The sequence below is a fragment of the Lolium rigidum genome, chromosome 3, assembly GCF_022539505.1.
Source record: "Lolium rigidum isolate FL_2022 chromosome 3, APGP_CSIRO_Lrig_0.1, whole genome shotgun sequence".
NCBI lineage: Eukaryota > Viridiplantae > Streptophyta > Magnoliopsida > Poales > Poaceae > Lolium > Lolium rigidum.
In genome coordinates this window covers 341,954,092-341,965,062 of record NC_061510.1, presented here as the reverse complement: position 1 = coordinate 341,965,062, position 10,971 = coordinate 341,954,092, and positions in this window count along the sequence as shown.

The following is a 10,971-nucleotide window of genomic DNA, read 5'->3' as shown; positions in this document are numbered from 1 at the left end:
TTGTCCATGTTGTCCGGTATGGATGTCTAAGTTGAGAATAATCAAAGCGAGAAATCCAAAATGCGAGCTTTCTCCTTAGACCTTTGTACGGGCGGCATGGAGGTACCCCATTGTGACACTTGGTCAAAACATGTGCATTGCAAAGATCCGGTAGTCCAAGTTAATTAGGACAAGGTGCGGGCACTATTAGTATACTATGCATGAGACTTGCAACTTGTAAGATATAATGTACATAACTCATATGCTTTATTACTACCGTTGACAAAATTGTTTCATGTTTTCAAAATAAAAGCTCTAGCACAAATATAGCAATCGATGCTTTCCTCTTTGAAGGACCATTCTCTTTACTTTTATGTTGAGTCGGTTCACCTATCTCTCTCCACCTCAAGAAGCAAACACTTGTGTGAAGCTGTGCATTGATTCCTACATACTTGCATATTGTACTTGTTATATTACTCTATGTTGACAATTATCCATGAGATATACATGTTACAAGTTGAAAGCAACCGCTGAAACTTAATCTTCCTTTGTGTTGCTTCAATACCTTTACTTTGATTTATTGCTTTATGAGTTAACTCTTATGCAAGACTTATTAATACTTGTCTTGAAGTACTATTCATGAAAAGTCTTTGCTATATGATTCACTTGTTTACTCATGTCATTACCATTGTTTTGATCGCTGCATCCACTACATATGTTTACAAATAGTATGATCAAGGTTATGATGGCATATCACTTCGAGAAATTATCTTTGTTATCGTTTTACCTGCTCGGGACGAGCAGAACTAAGCTTGGGGATGCTTGATACGTCGGAGACGTATCGATAATTTCTTATGTTCTATGCCATATTATTGATGATACCTACATGTTTTATGCACACTTTATGTCATATTCGTGCATTTTACGGAACTAACCTATTAACAAGATGCTTAGAAGTGCCGGTTCTGTTTTTACTGCTGTTTTGGTTTCGAAATCCTAGTAACGAAATATTCTCGGAATTGGACGAAACGAAGACCCGGGGCCCTATTTTTCCACGGAGCTTCCGAGAAGACCGAAGAACACACGAAGTGGGGCCACGAGGTGGCCGACACCACAGGGCGGCGCGGCCAAGGCGGGGCCGCGCCGACCTATGGTGTGGGCCCCTCGTCGGCCCCCGACTCTGCCCTTCCGCCTACTTAAAGCCTCCGTCGCGAAACCCCTGATGCGAAAAACCACGATACGGAAAACCTTGCTGAGACGCCGCCGCCGCCGATCCCATCTCGGGGGATTCTGGAGATCTCCTCCGGCACCTGCCGGAGAGGGGATTCATCTCCCGGAGGACTCTACACGCCATGGTCGCCTCGCGGGTGATAGGTGAGTAGTTCACCCACTGGGCGACGAAAAATACCCCTTAGCGGACGATTTTGAGACGTTGTCTATCGAACTTTTCTTGTAGTGGTTCATGTCTCCGTGAATCCGGAGGAGTGACAAGAACCACTAAGGTTACTGGATGTCTTGTTGCCACTAGGGATAAAACATTGATGCTATGTCTAAGGATGTAGTTGTTGATTACATTACGCACCATACTTAATGCAATCGTCCGTTGCTTTGCAACTTAATACTTGGAGGGGGTTCGGATGATAGCCTCGAAGGTGGACTTTTTAGGCATAGATGCAGTTGGATGGCGGTCTATGTACTTTGTCGTAATGCCCAATTAAATCTCACAATACTCATCATAATATGTATGTGCATGGTCATGCCCTCTTTATTTGTCAATTGCCCAACCGTAATTTGTTCACCCAACATGTTGTTTATCTTATGGGAGAGACACCTCTAGTGAGCTGTGGACCCCGGTCCAATTCTCTATACTGAAATACAATCTACTTGCAATACTTGTTTCTATCGTTTTCTCGCAAACAATCATCTTCCACACAATACGGTTAATCCTTTGTTACGAGCAAGTCGGTGAGATTGACAACCTCACTATTTCGTTGGGGCAAAGTACTTTGGTTGTGTTGTGCAGGTTCCACGTTGGCGCCGGAATCTCTGGTGTTGCGCCGCACTACATCCCGCCACCATCAACCTTCAACGTGCTTCTTGGCTCCTACTGGTTCGATAACCTTGGTTTCATACCGAGGGAAACTTGCCGCTGTACGCATCACACCTTCCTCTTGGGGTTCCCAACGGACGCGTGCTGTACGCGTATCACACCTTCATCTTCAATGCAAGGTTGGGCTTGCGGGAGTTGTGGGCGCGAGCAACAAGATCCTCCACATTCTTCTTGGAAATGTCCAAAGCGATGACTTCACTAAGGACTTCATCGGATGTCATAGCACGGAAGGAGGCGTTTTGGCGGATGGCCGTCAACTTCACTTCCTCATAAGGGAGGAGAGCGTTGTAGAACTTGCGCTTGATCCAATGGTCATCCACGAACGTTGCTCCAAGATCTTGCATTTGCACGGCAAGAGCGATGAGGCGCCGATACATTTCTTCGGGGGTCTCTCCTTCAACCATGACGAAGTTGTCGGCCATGTTGTTCACTTCATCAAAACGAGAGCTTTGGATGCTTGCATTTCCGAGGAAGAGCTTCTCAAGTTTGTCCCATGCTTCCTTGGCGGTCTTGAGCGAGCGGATATGAGCACGGTCCTTGGGCGTGATGGCCATGTGAATCATGTTGATGGAGGTGGCGTTGAGTTGGTCATCCACCACATCTCTTCTTGTCAAGCTCTTTGGATCTCTTGGTGAATAGCCCTCCTCAATGATACGCCAAAGCTCAGTAGAAGCGCTGCGCACATGAGAATGCATTAAGAATTGCCAATTCTCAAAGTTGTTTGACTCAAGTAGCGGTGGTGAACCATGCGACAAGATATGCGGCATAGGTATTGGAACGGTTATGGTGTAATCATTTGGTGGTGGCACCGCATGATAACCCCCTAGACGTTCCGCAACTGGTGTTTCATCATCCTTCCCTTTTGTTGAAGTGCCGGTATCCCCAAGCCCTTCCTTTTGTGGATCTTTTGTCGCTTGCGCGACAAATTCAACAAGAGGAAGGGGGTTAGCTTTTGGTGGCGGATCCTCGGCACTTGCATTTGGTGGAGGGTTTGGTTTTTGTACAACCAACTCCATCATCATCGCCTTCATTTGGGCAACGATGGATGACTCCAATTTCTTGAGGTCATCCAACATAGCCATCGTGGAATCGATGGGCGATGATGGAGCGGGTGGCACAAGGGAAGGTGACCCATTCTTGTCCAACTCTTGTTCGGCCATTTCTTAGGCGGTAAAGCCCGAGCAAGAAAACCTTCCTCTGATACCACTTCAATGGATCGTAGCGAACATGAGGGGGGGGGGGGGGTGAATGGCGCTACGGCAAGTTTTAGTCTTTTTCAATTTTTATGCAACGGAAGGTAAAGGTGAGAACTTTAGCAATAGGGGTGATCCTACAATGAATATCTGGCAAGTGCAACAAGTAAGGAATCAACAAGATAACGAGAGTAAGGAGCGAGACAACCGAGGGGGCGCGAGGCGAGTCGAGGTTTGTTTCCCGCAGTTCCTTCCACTAAAGGAAGTACGTCTGCGTTGAGGAGGTGCTAGTCTCACACAAGAGACTAGGCGGCCACACCACGAAGGAAGGCCTCACCCTCTTCCTCGAGAGAGATCCACGAAGGTGCTCTCCCTCTTCCACTAAGGCACCTGGTCGAGGCGGTGATTCCTTCACAAGGTTGGGGCGAGCTCCACACACAAGGATGCTCCCAACACCCTATGGATCTAGTACATCACCAAGCTAGACTCCATAGCTGCACATCTCCAATGCTCCACCATAGGAACCCATCTCCAATGCTCCATCAAAGGAACTCTTCCAATGCTCCACCAAAGGAACTCTTCTCCAATGCCCCACCAAGGAACTCTTCCAATGCTCCACAAAAGGAACTCTTCTCCAATGCTCCACTAAGGAACCCTACCACCAAGATCCACTAAGGAATAGCTAGTATTGGTGAAATCTCTCTTGGTAGAACTATAGATCGGGGTCTCCTCCACCTATCCTCAACTTTGGGCAAGATTGGTTGGATGGGGAAGGAGATCCCCAAGGATTAAGCTCAGCAACAATGGAGGAGAGAGAGGGGAAGAGATAAAATCGTGTTGGGGAAGAAGGGGCCCTTAAATAGGCTCCTCCAAATCCAACCGTTATGTCCAGATTTGGCCTAAGCAGTACTACCGCTTCATGGAAGCGGTACTACCGCTCTGAGTTCGAAATCCCTCCAGATCTGGTCAAAGGACGCAGAGCGGTACTACCGCACGAGGTACCGCTTGAGGTACCGCAATAGGGTCCAGACCTTACTGGATCCAAAGCGGTACCAGGGCGGTACGACCGTAACTCGGTTACGGTACCTAAGCGGTACCGTGAGCGGTACTACCGCTCGTGAGCGGTACTACCGCCCCAGGTACTGCAGGGGTACCGCAACGTGTTCTGGGGGACGAAATCAGCGCAGACTCAGAGCGGTACCGAGGGCGGTACCTATAGGGGTAGCGGTACTACCGCTACAGGTACCGGTAGTACCGGCCTGGCTAAATCTGGTTTTCTTCCCTTTTTCTCTCCAACCATGTCACCTCGCTAAACACACACAAAACCGTGAAAACCTATCAACTACGCTTCGGTCTTCCGATCTTGACGCGTCCGGCGAGGTCACCATGCTCTTGCAAATCTAACAATGATACTCAAGGCACACGGTGAGATTCCTAAAGTGTTGTCATCAAACACACAAAACTTGGGGTGTGAATTTTGCTCTTACAGAGCGGCAATAACTAGAGACTAATTCTAAATCTACGGACTGACGTGGCGTCAAGTTAAGAGGGAAGATGCACGTCCAATTAATACCATGGAAAGCAAACACTCGTCGGTCCGCCGTGTCGATGCAGAGGAGCGCATCGTGTCGACACAGAGGAGGGCAGGCCAGCCGTGCAATCCACGCATGCATGTAGGGGACATCGCATCGGAGCTATTTTTCAGACAAAGCATTGATCGCCCTAATCGCGTGCAGCGCAGCGCAGAGCACGCGCTTGACATCGCCTAGCACACGTTACCATTTACTTTCTATGCTTTCCCATGTAGCTTCATCAACCGACTTCATCTCACCCCATTAAATCACTACGCCTCAAGTTCCTCGCCCCGGGTAAATAAATAGTGCGCCTCAACATCCTCTTCTTCTTCATCTTCCAAAATCCAAGCCTCGCCAGCCCGCCACCATGTCCTACCACCCACCCTTTAGCAGCTCCTCCGACGAGGTCAGTGACGAGGACAACCACCCTAACAAGAAGCACTGGTATGAGCTGTCGCCGCTGAAGAAGCGACCCCGAGGCGAGCGAGGCGGGAGACGCACCGCCAACCTCTCCGACTCCGACTCCCCCAAGGAGGAGTCAGCCGACGTCTTCGTGCACAACCCCGACGGCTTCGGCGTCGTCATCCCCACCGACAAGTGGTGGGATGACTAGGAAAGCTGGGAGGCTCCCGAAGAAGATCGTGAGGCGCGGCGGGATGCGCTGAAGAAGAAGCGCGTCGAGGCGGAGGCTCGGCGCGAAAGGGAGGCTCGCCGGGAGGCATGCTTCCGGGAGGAGAATTACGTCGCCATCAATAGGGCCCAGATGGCGGCGAGGAGGGAGGACTGGATCGCCGCGCGGGCATAGGTGGGCGGGCAGTAGGCCAGCCTCCCTGCGGCGAGGATGGCCGTTAGATCGACGCCATGTCTAGCTAGGGTTTGGGGTGGGGCCAACCCCGCACTATTTTTATATTTTTATGTGTTTTATCTATGTGTAACAAGCCTACTATGTACGTGTTCATGTCGTGACATGACACTATATATCGTAATGCTACTATTATGAGTGTTTTAATGTTTTTTTTATCTATTTTAATGTTTTTTTTATCTATTTCCTTGTTTCATGACAAATTCAAATGTTCAGTACTACTCTCTCCATTCCTAAGTATAGGATGTATAGTTCTTGGCACAGAAATTAAGAAACACACATTGAGGGCAACTTAATTACATGAGTTTTGGGCAAGATTACCCCTAAATAGAGGAGTTTGCAAGAGCTAAATCCAACTGAGTGGTTCTACGTAGTACACCTTATATTTTGGAGCTTTTTTTTGGAAAAAACTATACATCAAGGAACGGAGGGAGTACTACCTTCCACTAAAAACACTTATAAAAATACTCAGTAGTATTACAAATTTAAATTCAAATTCAACTTCAAATTTGAACCACTATTACAAACACTTATAAGAAGTGACCGTATTAGGCCTTGAAACACACTATTGGGCCTCGCCTTTCCTAGAACCTTTGTCGGGTTTTTTTCGTTTAACTGAACTTTGCGAACTCTGCACGAGCGACCTGAACAGCATGGTAGTTTTGCCAAACTATTGTTGCATTTGATTGAACAATGATTACAAAGCATAAGATCCATCTCATTAATGATTAAAAAGCATGTCTAACGACTAATTATCAAGAGATAAACAAAGCTGAGATAAATTACATAAAAATAAAATAGCTCGGTCATCAAATTATCCTGCATTTTCAAATTGACAAGTTTCACTTGCTGCTTGTTGATCTTCTTCAACTCCTTCACCGACATCTCTTCCTCAACCCCTTCCGATTTCCCCACCGTAGCAGCAAATCCCAATTGCTCCACCACCGACGTCAAATTGAACCCCAGGGTTGCGCCCTCCATCTTAATCCTCGTGATGTACTCACCAATCCACTCAAAATGCGTGCATTGGCCATTTGAGCTGGGAGGCGGAAGAGGAGCTCGACATCGTCTGCCGGCGATGCCGCACGTCATCATCGGAGAAGAAGGGGGGAAGAGAGGATGCAGAGGAGGATGCAGCGATCGGGGATTGCTCCGACGCGGGGGCGAGTCGGCTCTGTTTTGTACCAGCTAAGAGTTGTGGGTCCCATGCAGTGAGGTGGATAAGCCGTGGGTCCCGCGGTGAGGTGGACAAGAGGTAGGTCCCACGCTCGGAGGTGTCCTGTGTTAATGTGGATAAGTTGTGGGTCCCGCTAAACCCATGTGATTTTAGTTGATAAGCTGTCTACTGCTGTTTAAGAGAAGTGTCGCATGCTAGCTATTTGTTTCGTCACGAGTATCGCATTGGGGCTATTCCTACGAACAACGTCGTTTTCTTTCCAATAGCGAGAAAAGACGTCGCACAGGAGCTATTTGCCCCAATCCATTAGCTCTTTGTGCATCTCCAAAGGTTGCCGGGTCATGCTCTTGGAGGCAAGGCCGAATCTCCAAAGCTTGCCGGGCCATGCTTTTGGAGGCAAGGCTTGACCAAGGCGGGACGCACGCAGGAGCAGAGGATATGTCGTTGCCCACCAGCAAGGCCGCTAGTCACCGCCGATGGTTTGGAGTAATAGGAGAGGCCCTTGCAGTTGTAGCCGCCGCTGCTGCGGAGGTGCATGGTTGCCGGCACCTCGGCCAGCGGAGCCGAGCGGAGGCTGTGGAGCCCTACCACGTCCCGACCCGACGATTCAGTCTTAACACCGCAACGCGAACGCGGGTGCGCAGCACTACCGGCTATTGGCCTTCCCCGCAAGAACGTGTCCTGTACAGGGCACTAGGGCAGGCTTGCCTTGCTTACATATAGATCGTATATACATACATATACGCGCACATGAGGGAGCTAAGTGGTGCCAATCTGAATGTATATAAGATGTAGAGGTGATACTTCAGCTCAACCAAGCCCTCTGGGCTGACAACAACAAGGTCCTCGAACGAAGGAACGGTGCAAGGGAGACAAAAATAGAGCTATAGTGAGAATGTGAGGTGTGAACGGCGAGAGAGATGCAGGTGATAGGACTGCAACTGGGTGGAAGCGTTGTGTGCGGAGTGTGGGCTACCGGCAACAAGTCTTATTTTGAAATTAAAAATATCAGAAGCGCTGCAGCTTGTGGAGTTGTCGGAAAGGATCGAGGAGCTGCCAAAATATATGCCCGGGAGAGTGAGCGAGAAGTGAGCAGGAGCGAATCCATCTGCAGACAACCGTCCGATGGGGTGAATTGGACGGTTAAAAGAGACTATGTGTTGCCTGGCGAGAGTCTCGGTTGGGATGAAATTCAAATTTCAAAACTCGTGAATTATAGTAGTAGAGAAATCACACGCTCATATTATGCCCTACTGAACACCGGAGAATACAAAGTTTAGAGATTGAAGAGGGACGACATGTCACCTCTCACAAAGAAAAATGGCTTAATAGTGCACATGGTACATAAAATCTTGGATTTGATCCATGATCGATTATTGGAGGAGGGCTGGTGCAGTATATATTCACTAACTATCATCTGGTTAGACGTAGAGGATTAAAGGAATACACTGAGATACAGTTTTTCTAGTTAACTATCAGTGTAGATGCAGATTAAATTGTTGCATCGCTATTATGGATCCATGATGAAAGTCGGAAGAAGAGAATTTCATGAAGGCCGGAGGGGAGGACTAGCTAAAGGAGGTTCAAGTCTCCGCGCTGCTGAGGAACTTGCTTGGTGTTTCGGGCTTCACAGCAGCGGTATGAAAGTGGGGCGACAACACAGGTGAAGTGCAGAGTCTTACCTTTCAGGGTGAACACCCAAGATCTGGCCTTAATTGGTTGTGCCTGGCAATGACCTTGGTGGAGGCATTGTTTTGAGAGCGGGGACTATCTTCAGGGTAAAAATCTAAGATCTTTGATCGGGACGCTGTTTGAGCACTATTCCTGGTAGAACCAACAACTCTACCGGGCCTAGGGCGTAGTTTGTAGGGGAAGGAGGGAGTGATGTGCGGACGAGGCGGCGGACGCCGGCGGCAGGGGGCGTCGTGCGCGGTGGAGAAGAGGAGAGCGGCGGCTAGGTTTAGGAGACCGACTCCTCAGGGAGTCGGCAATACTGAATATGATTGATTATTGCTTCCTGTTTGCATCGTTACATCCAGTATATAAAGAACTAAACCCTAAACTGATAATGGGATAAGCCCCAAGTTGGGCCCATGGTTGAGCCCCCTCCTAACATAACCAATACCAGTCATAACATCTCTCCCCGCCTGTGCAAACAGCTCATCCTCGAGCTGGTAGTCGGGGTAGTGTTGGCTGAACTCCTCGCGCTTCTCCCAAGTAGCCTCCTCCTCCGGAAGGCCTTCCCACTACACCAGCAAGTACCAAATACCGCGACAGAGCTGAGCACGTAACACCTTCGCCGGGCTCGGAAGAAGATGACCATCGGCGATCGGCGGTAACGCTGGTGGCGCTGCCGGTGGCTCCCCACGGTAAGGCTTCAGCAGACCCACATGAAAGACATCATGGATGCGGGAGCCCTCTGGCAGCTGAAGGCGATAAGAAAGTGTGCCCACGCGCTCCAAGATGACGAAGGGGCCATCGTAGCGAGGTCCAAGCTTGCGCCTCGCACGCGGGTCGAGGAACTGGGTGGATCAATGAAGAAGGCGCAGCCACACCCAGTCTCCCACCGCATAGGCCACCTCGCGATGATGACCGTCGTAGTAGTGCTTGGCGAGCTGCTGGGCCTGAACGAGACGTTGCCGCACCTCAGCAAGTATCTCGTCGCGGTCGCAGAGAAGCTCTCCCGCAGCCTCCGTCCGAGCGATTGCCGGATCAACCGGCAAGATGGGCGGTGGCGGACGACCGTAGACCACCTCAAATGGTGTGGCACGCAGGGCGGAATGGTAGGAGGTGTTGTAACAATATACTGCCCAAGCGAGCCAATCCACCCATGCACGAGGACAATCACCTGTAACACAGCGTAAGTACATGGCGATCACCTTGTTAACCACCTCGGACTGACCGTCCGTCTGAGGATGGAATTCCGTACTGAAGACGCCCGCCATCCGGAAAACGTGCCCCGTGCACACCGGATCCCGATCACTGACGATCGACGCGGGGGAACCGTGGAGGCGGACGATGCCGTCGAAGAAGGCACGAGCAACGGATGCAGCCGTGTACGGGTGTCCAAGCGCGATGAAGTGGGCGTACTTGGAGAAGCGGTCGACCACCGTGAGGATGACGGACTTGCCACCCACCTTGGGGAGGCCCTCGATGAAGTCCATGGAGATGTCGGCCCAGACCTGGGAGGGCACTTCCAGTGGCTGCAACATCCCCGCCGGTCGCAGCGTCACCGTCTTGTTGCGCTAGCATATCTCGCAAGAACGCACCCAATCCTGGACCAAGGCACGATCCCCAGGGATGTAAAAGTCGGCGCGGAGACGGTGAAGGGTCTTCTGGACCCCTCATGGCCGGACGAGTGGACCAGCAAGAGCACCTGGTGTCGAAGATCGTCGTGGTCGGGCACGAATATCCGGAGCCCGTGCAAGAGTAGCCCTTCCGCCCAGCGGAATGGCGCCTCCAACTCACCCGCCTCCAGCTGCTGCCGCAGAAGCTGGGCGTCAGGCGCCGTCGCCGTAGCCTGGCGGATGGTGTCGAAGAGGGCGAAGGAGCCTCCGACATGTGACAGACCATTTTACAACTTTAAAAATGTTGCCTTATAATTGTATCTACGTGTACGTATGTGTTTGCTTCATGTTGCTATGCTCATTCTCTTGTAGATAAGTAACATCAATTTAGGGCGAGGCATTATGGTATCCCAATACTTCAATTGAATGGTAGTCCTCTTATTCTGCCATGAGCGTATTAACCAATTTTGGCAGTGGGGGAGGCTCAAGAACCAGGAGGGCGAGAAGAAGCGGTACCATGGATTTTGTTTTTGAGGAATATAAGTTGATGCAGAAACCGAAATGAAGTGCACATAGGAACAACTATGGGCATGATATCAATATGAAATCCATCGAACAAAGAAAATATAAGTTATATGACACAAAATATATTTTTTTTTGATAAAGAACAAAAAATATATTTTTCGAAACATCTTTGAAATATGAATCGAATGGTATACTTTTTGATGACATCTAACTCATATTTTGTTCGTCAAATTGTTATCTAAAGTTCTACCTCGAAATGTGCGG